We start from the raw sequence: 10,472 nt of genomic DNA, 5'->3' as shown, positions 1-10,472 counted from the left end.
AAAGATGTAACATAATTCTCTCTCTACTCGGTGAATTATGGGTCATGTATCACTGAATTATGGGTCACTGAGCTGTGTGTGACATTTTTAGAACCATAGAAAATTAAAGTATTTTTACTACTAGATCAGCATTATTCTTAAACTTCAAATTTTTTTTATATCCACAAGGTTATCAAGGGAACATGCAATACAGGCAGCAGCTACTCCTGAGAATGTCACAGCTTCAGTATTTTTCACTATCATTTTTCAGCTGTGCAGTAAATGTGTTGATGCGTCTGAAAATGTATTCTCTAAATGGCTTATAAAGTGAGCCTCTCTTACTGCACAGAAATGATAATGTAATGGTCTCTCATACCAATCATCAAATGGATAAGTTTTTGAATCTATGCATTCATATTCTTTGCAGGAAAAGTTTAGCATCAGGTTATTAAACTGTTCAAGCACTGAAATTCATGAGGTAAAAAATACCCTTGCCAATTATGTCGTGGAAGTACCTGTGGAATTTCAGAATTATTTAGAGACTAAATGGATCAGAAATATTATTGTAGTACTATAACTTGACAAAAAATTGTAAATTGCCAATGATTCCAAATTTTTAGTATAAGAAGTAAAGCTCATAGCAAAACTAAGTCAAACTTGAACTTAAGAGTTGTTTGAGCTTAAATGCTAATGTAGGGAAGTCCGGAGGTAATAGAATCTTAAATGTAGATAAAGGTGGTAGGGTGCTCCAGGGTAGTATAAACCATTCCGTGTCATTTATTATATAAGTTTGGCTATCTATATTAGTGATGCTGCCTAGTAATAAAAAGCAGCTAAAAGCGCCATAACAAAATGGCATGTTTTGTGTAGAATGTATTTAAGTGACATATGACATCAAAGGGAAAAATCAAAGAAGGAAGTAATTTTGGAATTAATGTACTACCTACCAAAATTTATCATGGAGCAAAATCACAGATAGGGTGATGCTTTTGTAAGGAAAACACATGAATTCAATACACATACTGAAAGAAAACAGCTCCAGGAAAACAGTATAAAAACAACTGACACAAATTAAGAATGTTTCACTTGAGACATTGCTCTTCTGCTAACACCACCAGATTATCATTGAATAGAGTGTTCAAGTCTTATCTCAACCTAACAATTCACTACTGTGACAGAAAATGGAAACTGCCAAAAGCAAGTCTTTAAAATATATATTTTTTTCAATGATCAAATGAATCAAATTATTGTTCAGGGTCTCAAAAAACACATTATCAGCCAGGAAGCTACAAGAAGCCTAGCCAGTGTGTGACAAAAAATAGTGGAAGTAATATGGTCAAATTGTTGGTCTTAATGAGATGGACCCTGTAACCCTCCTTTGAATAACAAACACCTTGTTATTGGTAGGACTATATATTTTCTAAATTGGATAAATGATTTATGCAGTGATTTTTTGAACCAAAGTATTTCAAAACAGGATTCAGGGAGAAAGCACAAAGCAGAACTTAACCCATCAGAAAACAATTCCTGGATGGGATGCTAAGCCATTGCTGTACGCAAAAATAATGAAAACAAGGAAAAAAGGCTGCTCAGATCTATTATATAGATTTTTTTAGATCTGCAATAATTAATTTAACCAAACTCAAAAGTTGTTAGAATAATGTTACATTTACTATCTAGATAGTGGCACATTCTGATCGATTTTAAAATTAGAAAAATGTGTGACATGAGCATACACTTTCTGGGTCACAGTGCTTCAAACCTTACATGAATGGCACACTATATTCTTTTAGGATTGTGTTGGGGAGGAGGAGGTTAGGAGCATGCACTGATACAGTGCATCGCCACACCCACCACATGACAAACCAACTCAGGATCCAGATTAGGACTCGAGTGTTGGGGAATACAAAATAATTACATTTTTATAGTTACGTGATTTAAAATAATTATTAAAAAAAACTATGTAATAGTATTGTATGGAAATGGCATTTAAAAAAATCATCTAATTTTCACTCTAGCACAGTGTGAAAGATCCTCATATTGAATATGCAATTGGTTTTTGCAAAATGTGGAGCGATTTCACAGCAGCACAGGCAGAACTTGGGATACCTACTGATCAGCTTATGCCAGAATCAAACATTGGGTGAGGATCATGACAGAAAGCTTTTAAAGAATACTGAAGAAAGGTGAAACAACTGAAAATTCCAGCCTTGGACAAAATAGCAGACCAAGTTCCTCACTGAAATATATGATGATCCCAACTTGGACAAACTACTGTATAAGGCAGCATTTATGGTCAAAGGTTCAGTACTATATACAATGCAGAACATAACACAATAAATACAAAATAGTTTTCATGTATACATTTTATAGAATAAGAAAAAATAATTTAGATGTTTATTCCTTCTTTTTGCTCTGTTCAAAGTAGTTTCACAGATTACTCTTTTGATTTAAGATCGTGAGTACATAAGTATGTATTTTAGCATTAGAAGGACAATAAAAAAAACTTTTTACATATCTAAGAAATATATAAATAAAAACATATTGCTCAAAATATTTATATATCCCTTTTAAGTCATATCGTCATTCTCTATCAGACATACAAATGACAGGAAGAAAAAAGTTAAAGATTTTCACACTGGGAAGAAAAAAGTTAAAGACACAACATTTTGGATGTGAAGGTGTGCAACTGAAAAGGGAAAAGCAAAAAAACATCTATGGGGGAAGAGCAGAACAAAGACAGGGCAGAAGAAAGGAGAACAAGTTATGAGTATGTGTGAAAACACTGCCATTAGTAAAGATGAGCAACAACAACATTTATTTCTATAGCACATTTTCATACAAAGAATGTAGTTCAAGGTGCTTTACAAAATGTCTAACAAATAGGTACAAGAAAAGATAAACAAGTTAAATTAGGCAAAGGAAAGAATACAAAGTTAATCCGTCATCAAGACTCGAGGAAATATGTGATCCCAGGCTGAGATTAAGAGAAGTTTCTTCTGTTTTTCTTTAAAAAGTGTTCTTGAAGCCCTATAAAAAGAAACCAAACAGATCAGTGTGGCTGTGATCAAGGGATGTGAAGTGTTCTACAATCAGTTTTTTGATTTTAACGGCTCCAATGTGCACCTTGAAACAGACTTCAAGTTGCCTCACTGTTTTGCCTATGTAGATGTACAATTTGTACATAAAATGTTTAAACTGGGTAGAGGCCTATTATTTAATATTAAATTTACCAGAGGTACCACATACAAGGGTATTATTGGTGGCATATTTGCAAGAGTTACAGTGTCTCCTGTTACAGCTCAAAGATTCTGGAAAGGAATGTGGCTCTCTTCTGTGAAGTGAGCTGTGGACAAGCAGTTTGCATTGGTTAAATGGTCAATGAAGGAGATCAAGGGAAAGTTAGGAAAAAGGATCCTGTTGAAGGATCAGTCTGCAAAATTAGAAAAGTTTTCTTTTATGACCTGTGGAAGAGAGAGAGTGTTAGGGTGAAATGGGAAGACCAAAAAGATGTTGGTTTCATTATTGGGGTTCCTCTTAGAACTGATTGATTGAGTGCCCACTCCATAATATGGGAAGGGTATCCTCTATCAATGAATAAAGTCCTCATTCTGAGTGCTTCATTACATAAGTTATTCTCATCACTGTAGAGATGGCAGAGTCTAAGAGCTGTGCTAAAAGTAAAGAGGTTTTAGCAACCAAGAGATGGAAGCAGCTATAGAGGACATAAAATATTTGACAAAGAAGAGGAGACCATTTAGTCCCTCAAGCCCATTTGTTTAACTAATAGCTAAGCTGTCCCGCTATCTCATCCAGATTTTTCCTAAAGGTTATCAAGTTTTCTGCTTCAGAAATATGTCTCGGTAGTTTCTTTCAGAGTCCCACAACTCTTTGCGTAAATAAGTGCTTCCTAGCTTCAGTTTTAAATGAACTTCCCCTTTATTTCCAGTCATGTCCTCGAGTACATGATTCACCCTTAAGACGAAAGAATGTTGCTGGATCTACTTTATCAATGCCTTTGAGGATTTTAAATACCTGGATTAGGTCCACATGCAGTCTCCTCTGCTTGAGACTAAACAGTTTTAATTCCTCAGTGTTTCAGAATAGGACATGTCCTTAAATCCTGGGATGCACATGGTTGCTCTCCTCTGCACACCTTCAAGTGCTGCTATGTATTTCTTGAACCATGGTGACCAGAACTGTACACAATACTCCAGATGCAGTCTTACTAGTTCATTATATAGTTTAAGCATAATGTCCCTTGATTTAAATTCAACAGTTTTTATGATATAACCTACCATATTATTGCCATTTTTAATTGCTTTCATGCATTGCTTAGTCAGTGAAAAGTTTGAGTCAACATATACACATAAATCATTTTCAGAGGTTACATCCTCTATGACAGTGTCTCCCATCTTGTATTTAGAATTTATTTTCCTTTAGCCCATGTGTAGCACTTTGCACTTTTCTACATGAAATTGCATTTTCCAAATATTCACCCAGTTCTGAAGATTGTCCAGGTCTTTTTGAATTCTTTTTGCTGCCTCTTCAGTGTCTGCCATCCCTCCAATGTTAGTGTTACCTGCAAATCTGACAAGTTTACCAACTAGAAGGCAACAATGTGAATCAGTAGGCTTGTAATAGACAGAGGACTTATGTCCTGGAAAACTGATATAAAGACTGATATCTAAAAGTGAAAGAATTGTTGTGGAAGTGTTGACTGTAAACCTTGAAGATGGATGGAAACTTTTAAAATCTGTTATGAATCTCTGTAGCAGGCTGCTGAAGCCTGATATATCTTTTGAATAGTTCTGGTAGAAAACTTACATTGGAAGAAAACAAATACTTGTCCACGTATTTGAGCTTTGCAGGTTATAGCTAGTTTCCTTTTATAGTACCCATTTTAATTCCACTGACGTGGTGGAAAATGCTGTTATCAAAAGAGGATGCACTGAGAGTAAGGACCAGTTCTGCTAGTCTGAATAGGATGTTTGTGGGAGGATTTGGGACTGGACATCTGTTGAAATGATAGTATGTCTTGTGAGTTGCAGGTGAACACTGTATTTGGTGGTGGGCAGCATTTAGGCTGGCCTTATGTCATCTCACTGTGTTAACACTATTTTCAAGCCACAAGGCGACTCCTCATTTTTCATTTATATATATTTCCACCCTCAAGATGTTCATAGTTTTTTTATACCATGCACCAAATGGCCCACATGCAGCCAAGAAGCAGCCTCTGAGTGGCCCAGCCCAAGCAGGGAAGCCCAGACATCCCTCTCCCCGGCCACCTCCTCCAGCTCCTCTGGGAGGACCCCGAGGCATTCCAGGGCCAGCCGGGAGATATAATCCCTCCGGCGTGTCCTGGGTCTGCCCCGTGGCCTTCTCCCAGTGGGGTATGCCCGGGACACCCCCCCAGGGAGGCATCCAGAGGGCATCCTAACCAGATGCCCAAACCACCTCAACTGACTCCTCTCAATGCGGAGGAGCAGTGACTCTACTCCGAGTCTCTCCTGGATAACTGAACTCCGCACCCTATCTCTAAGGGAAAGTCCAGCCACCCTGCGGAGAAAACTCATTTCAGCCGCTTGTATCCGCGATCTTGCTCTTTCGGTCATTACCCAAAGTTCGTGGCCATAGGTGAGGGTAGGAATGTAGATTGACTGGTAAATCGACAGCCTTGCCTTTTGGCTCAGCTCTCTCTTCACCACAACGGACCGTTGCAGAGCCCGCATTACTGCGGATGCTGCACCGATCCGTCTGTCAACCTCCCACTCCATTCTTCCCTCACTCGTGAACAAGACCCTGAGATACTTGAACTCCTCCACTTGAGACAGTACTGTGCTCCCAACACGGAGAGAGCATTCCACCCTTTTCCAGCTGAGAACCATGGCCTCGGATTTAGAGGGGCTGACTCTCATCCCCTCTGCTTCGCACTCGGCTGCGAACCGCTCCAGTGAGAGCTGGAGGTCACTGTCCGATGAAGTCAACAGAACCACGTCATCCGCAAATAGCAGAGACGAGATTCTGAGGTATTCGAACATGACCCCCTCCCCTCCTTGGCTGCGACTAGAAATTCTGTTTATATAATTAATGAACAGAATCGGTGACAAAGGACAACCCTGGTGGAGTCCAATCTCAACAGGAAATGATTCCGACTTATTACTGGCAATGCGGACCAAGCTCCTGCTCCTCCTGTACAGGGACCGGATGGCTCGTAACAACGGGCCTTGTACCCCGTACTCTTGGAACACACCCCATAGAATGCTTTAAGGGACACGGTCGATTGCCTTCTCCAAATCCACAAAACACATGTGGACTGGTTGGGCAAACTCCCATGCCCCCTCCAGGATCCTTGCCAGAGTGTAGAGCTGGTCCAGTGTTCCATGTACACAGTGTTGGTGGAGCACCGCTTTCTCCTCCTGAGGCGCCTGACGGTTTGCCAGAACCTTCTCGGTGCCGACCGAAAGTTGTTTTGCATGGCTTCCCCAAACTCCTCCCATGCCCGAGTTTTTGCCTCTGCAACAGCCGATACCACCACACGCTTGGCCTGCCGGCACCCCTCAGCTGCCTCTGGAGTCCCACTGGTCAACCAGACCCGATAGGACTCTTTCTTCAGCTTGACGACCTCTTGAACCTTAGGTGTCCACCACCAGGTTCGTGGATTGCCACCACGAGAGGCACCGACAACCTTGTGGCCGCAGCTCCGTTCTGCTGCTTCGACAATCTAGGCTCGGAACATGGCCCATTCAGACTCAATGTCCTTCACCTCCCTTGGAATGAGGTTGAAGTTCTGCTGGAGGTGACAGTTAAAGATCTTTCTGACCGGTTCCTCTGCCAGACGTTACCAGCAGACCCTCATTATTCGTTTGGGTCTGCCTAGTCTGTCCGGCAGCCTCTCCTGCCATCTGATCCAACTTACCACCAGGTGGTGATCAGTTGACAGCTCAGCCCCTCTCTTCACCTGAGTGTCCAAGACATAACGTTGCAGATCTGATGACACGATTACAAAGTCGATCATTGAGCTGCGACCTTGAGCATCCTGGTGCCAAGTGCACTTATGGACACCATTATGCTCGAACATGGTGTTCGTTATGGACAACCCATGACCAGCACAGAAGTCCAACAACTGAACACCACTCGAGTTTAGATTAGGGAGGCCGTTCCTTCCAATCCATCTCCAGGTTTCACTGCCTTTGCCGCCGTAAGTGTGTAAGTCTCCCAGCAGGACGATAGAGTCCCCAGGAGCTGCAGCTAGCAGCGCCTCTTCCAGGAACTCCAAGAAGGCTGGGTACTCTGAACTGCTGTTCGGCGCATAAGCGCAAACTACAGTCAGAGTCCTTCTTCCAACCCGAAGTCGTAGGGAAACAACCCTCTTATCCAACGGGAGAACCCCAGCGTACAGGCCTTGAGCCAGGGGGCCATAAGCAAGCCCACCCCTGCCCGACGCCTCCCACCTACAGCAACTCCAGAGTGGAACAAGGTCCAGCCTCTCTCAAGCGGAATGGTTCCAGAGCCCAGACCATGTGTAGAGGTGAGCCCGACTATATCTAGCAGGTACCTCTCAACCTCTGCATCAGTTCAGGCTCCTTCACCATCAGAGTGGTAACATTCCATGTCCCAAAAGCCAGTTTTGGCAACCGAGGGTTGGAACGCCAGAGTTCCGCCGGCTACCACCCATATCACACTGCACCCGACCCTATGGCCTCTCTTGCAGGTGGTGGACCCACAAGAGAGCGGAATCACGTTGCTCCTTTGGGCTGAGCCCATAGTCCCACCCAAAATACAGAGAAAAAACAAGAAAATGAAATTTTATAAGCCTTCTGAAAATCCTACATAAATTCCTACAGTAGTACAGACCATGAATGCAACACTCTGCATAACCTAGCAACATTCAACTCACAATGCAGGGCGTTGTTCCATGTTTAGAAGTGGTGGTAGTAGTCTATGATAATGATTGTTTTTGTGACAGTAGCAGCGGTATGTTGTACCGGCACCTCAGTCGCAACAGTTGTTTGTGGCATTGACTACATATGAAATGATTCTATAATAAATTGTTTGCTGACTCTTAGTTGTATTCCAGTTTCATCAAGTGTATGAAGATGTGGGTTTTGCAAATGAATCTGATTGTTACTCTGATGAGAACCTTGTTATCGAATGTCACTGTCTCCACAGTTCTCTTTCTATGATTGGTTAGCCCTCCACTTACATGCTCGATCTTGCCGTTATGGGGATGACGATCAGCCATTGACACTTGAAGCAATGAATGAATTAGAAAGGCTTCATTTGATTAAAACATGCAAAAGTTTGGAATTTTCTTTAAAACTCAATCAAATTAGGCACCAATTGCTTTGTGGGACTACATAACAACTTTTGTAGAATATCAAGCTTGTTATTAATGTGGGGTTAATATTCTTTGATTTCAGAAATTCTGTTTATAATTTTAAACTATCAAGCACAATATTATGCAGTACAGTACACCTACACAGGGGGCGTAATGGTAGTATTGATGCCTTGCAATAAGGAGATCATGGGTTCATGTCCTGGGCCCTCCATCCATGGAATCTACGAAGCGCTTTGAGTAGTGAGTAAAGAACTATATAAATGTAAAGAATTATTATTATACTTGATGATTTGCCAATTTCAAATTTTAAGTGCTATGTTTGTTCACCAAATAAACAAAACATGTAGCGCTAGGACTCTCTGCCTCTATATACCTTCACAGTACCTCAAACTTGATCCAAATGCAACATATGTGTACCGCCACCTTTTCGTTTACAGAAAAGACACTGCTAATCACACATGTGGTGACTTAAAATGAACATTACTTGTTTTTCAATACATTCATTTGTGTTGGTTTAAAATGTGTTATTATCTGCTGCTTATGGGCCAGTGAAAATATCTGGCCCAGCTAAATTTCTTGATTTGAAAATCTGACCCAACTGAATTTATAATTCAATAGCCCTGCTGTAGAATCTGCTAAACATGAACCAAAAATGGAATCGCTGCTTCAGTAAAATGATTAGAAGGTGGGTCTATAGAATTTTTTTTAACATAGTAATATTGCCTCTATGTGATATAGTGGTTGAGAGCATGTCCAGAATTTATCAAGGGCTTACTGGAGTAGTAACCAGGGGCCATAAAAAGGGTTTTTCACAGCAAATTTGTTGGGTTTGAAGTGACCTTGTTTGTTGAATTATTTACTGAAAATCGACATACTTCAGCAATTTTTTTCCCCAGTGGCCCACAATGCAATGTGAGTCTAGTGAGACACGTGTTGCTCAGTCCTGGGTGGCACTAGGTTAGATTACCATGGCAACAGTCAATTTGATCACTCCAAAACAATCAACTAATATGGCATTGTGGCAACATGGTAAATATTTTCTACTTTTTCATTTTACAATAAAATGGTAAACTAATGTTACTGTTAGATTTCTTGAAGCTGAAACCCCCTATTTGGACACATACTTTATCTATTGAAAATCCATCCAGGAAAAGCTACAAAAAATTTAAAAGACTGCTAATGATAACAATAATGCTGATTCCTTGACTTATAGGCTTCTAATAGTGATATGAGCTTGGAAGATGCAAAGGGAGAGAAAGACAGAGAGAAAGAGAAATAAAGGACTCGGGTATTCTGTTATGCTTCGGGTATTCTGTTATGCTATAGTTGTTTGGAGCTGTTTTCTTTAGCAAATTGTTCAGTTCAGAGAATTCATTTCAAAAAGACATTTCACCAGCTTCAAAGCTTTTACAGTTTCTTAGAGAAATAAACTTGCAGGACATTTCACAAATACAGCATAGACTTCGCCTATCATAAATGTGAATGGTGCGTGATCTTTCTCCAAGCTCAGGCTAGTGAAGAATAGGCTCAGATCCACAATGGAATAGGAAAAACTGAATTGTCTGTCTCTGATGTCAATTGATTGTGATCTGGTTCGGAAAATGGATTTTAGTGGTCTTACTAGGAACAATACTGCAAAGGAATCTAGAAAAGTACAATTTAGAAAAGCAAGCATTTGTCTGTGTTAATATGCAAAATGGCTTTGGCAGTATTTGATATTCCCATTTTTGTAAATCTTTACAATTGGCTTCTGTAGTAATACCTGTAGTTGTATTTTCAAACCTTGATTTGTGATATTGCTTGTCAATGCTGCTGCAACAAGCAAAGATATAAGCTTTAATACAACATACATCCACTCTCATAACTTTCATAGAGTAAGCACACGTTTTTTTCTGTTCTTCAGGTTTTTGCCATTCATTTTAAAGGTCTGTCGTTTTAACTTTACTTTGTTTGACTGTGAGACCTTGAAGTTGATGTTTACACTCTCTTAGTATTATGCGGAGGTTGACTCCCAAAGGCGCCTGTAGCCCAGAGGTCCCCACCCTCCTTAATCCAACCCTGACTGAAAGTAGATCGTTTCACGTGTACAAAAAATACTCTGAAAACTAGAAAGACATCAGAAGTAAAAACTAAGACCTCTAAGACTGAAAGA

The sequence above is a fragment of the Polypterus senegalus genome, chromosome 14 (assembly GCF_016835505.1).
Source record: "Polypterus senegalus isolate Bchr_013 chromosome 14, ASM1683550v1, whole genome shotgun sequence".
NCBI classification, from domain to species: Eukaryota; Metazoa; Chordata; class Cladistia; order Polypteriformes; family Polypteridae; genus Polypterus; species Polypterus senegalus.
Note: the sequence above shows the minus strand (reverse complement) of the source record.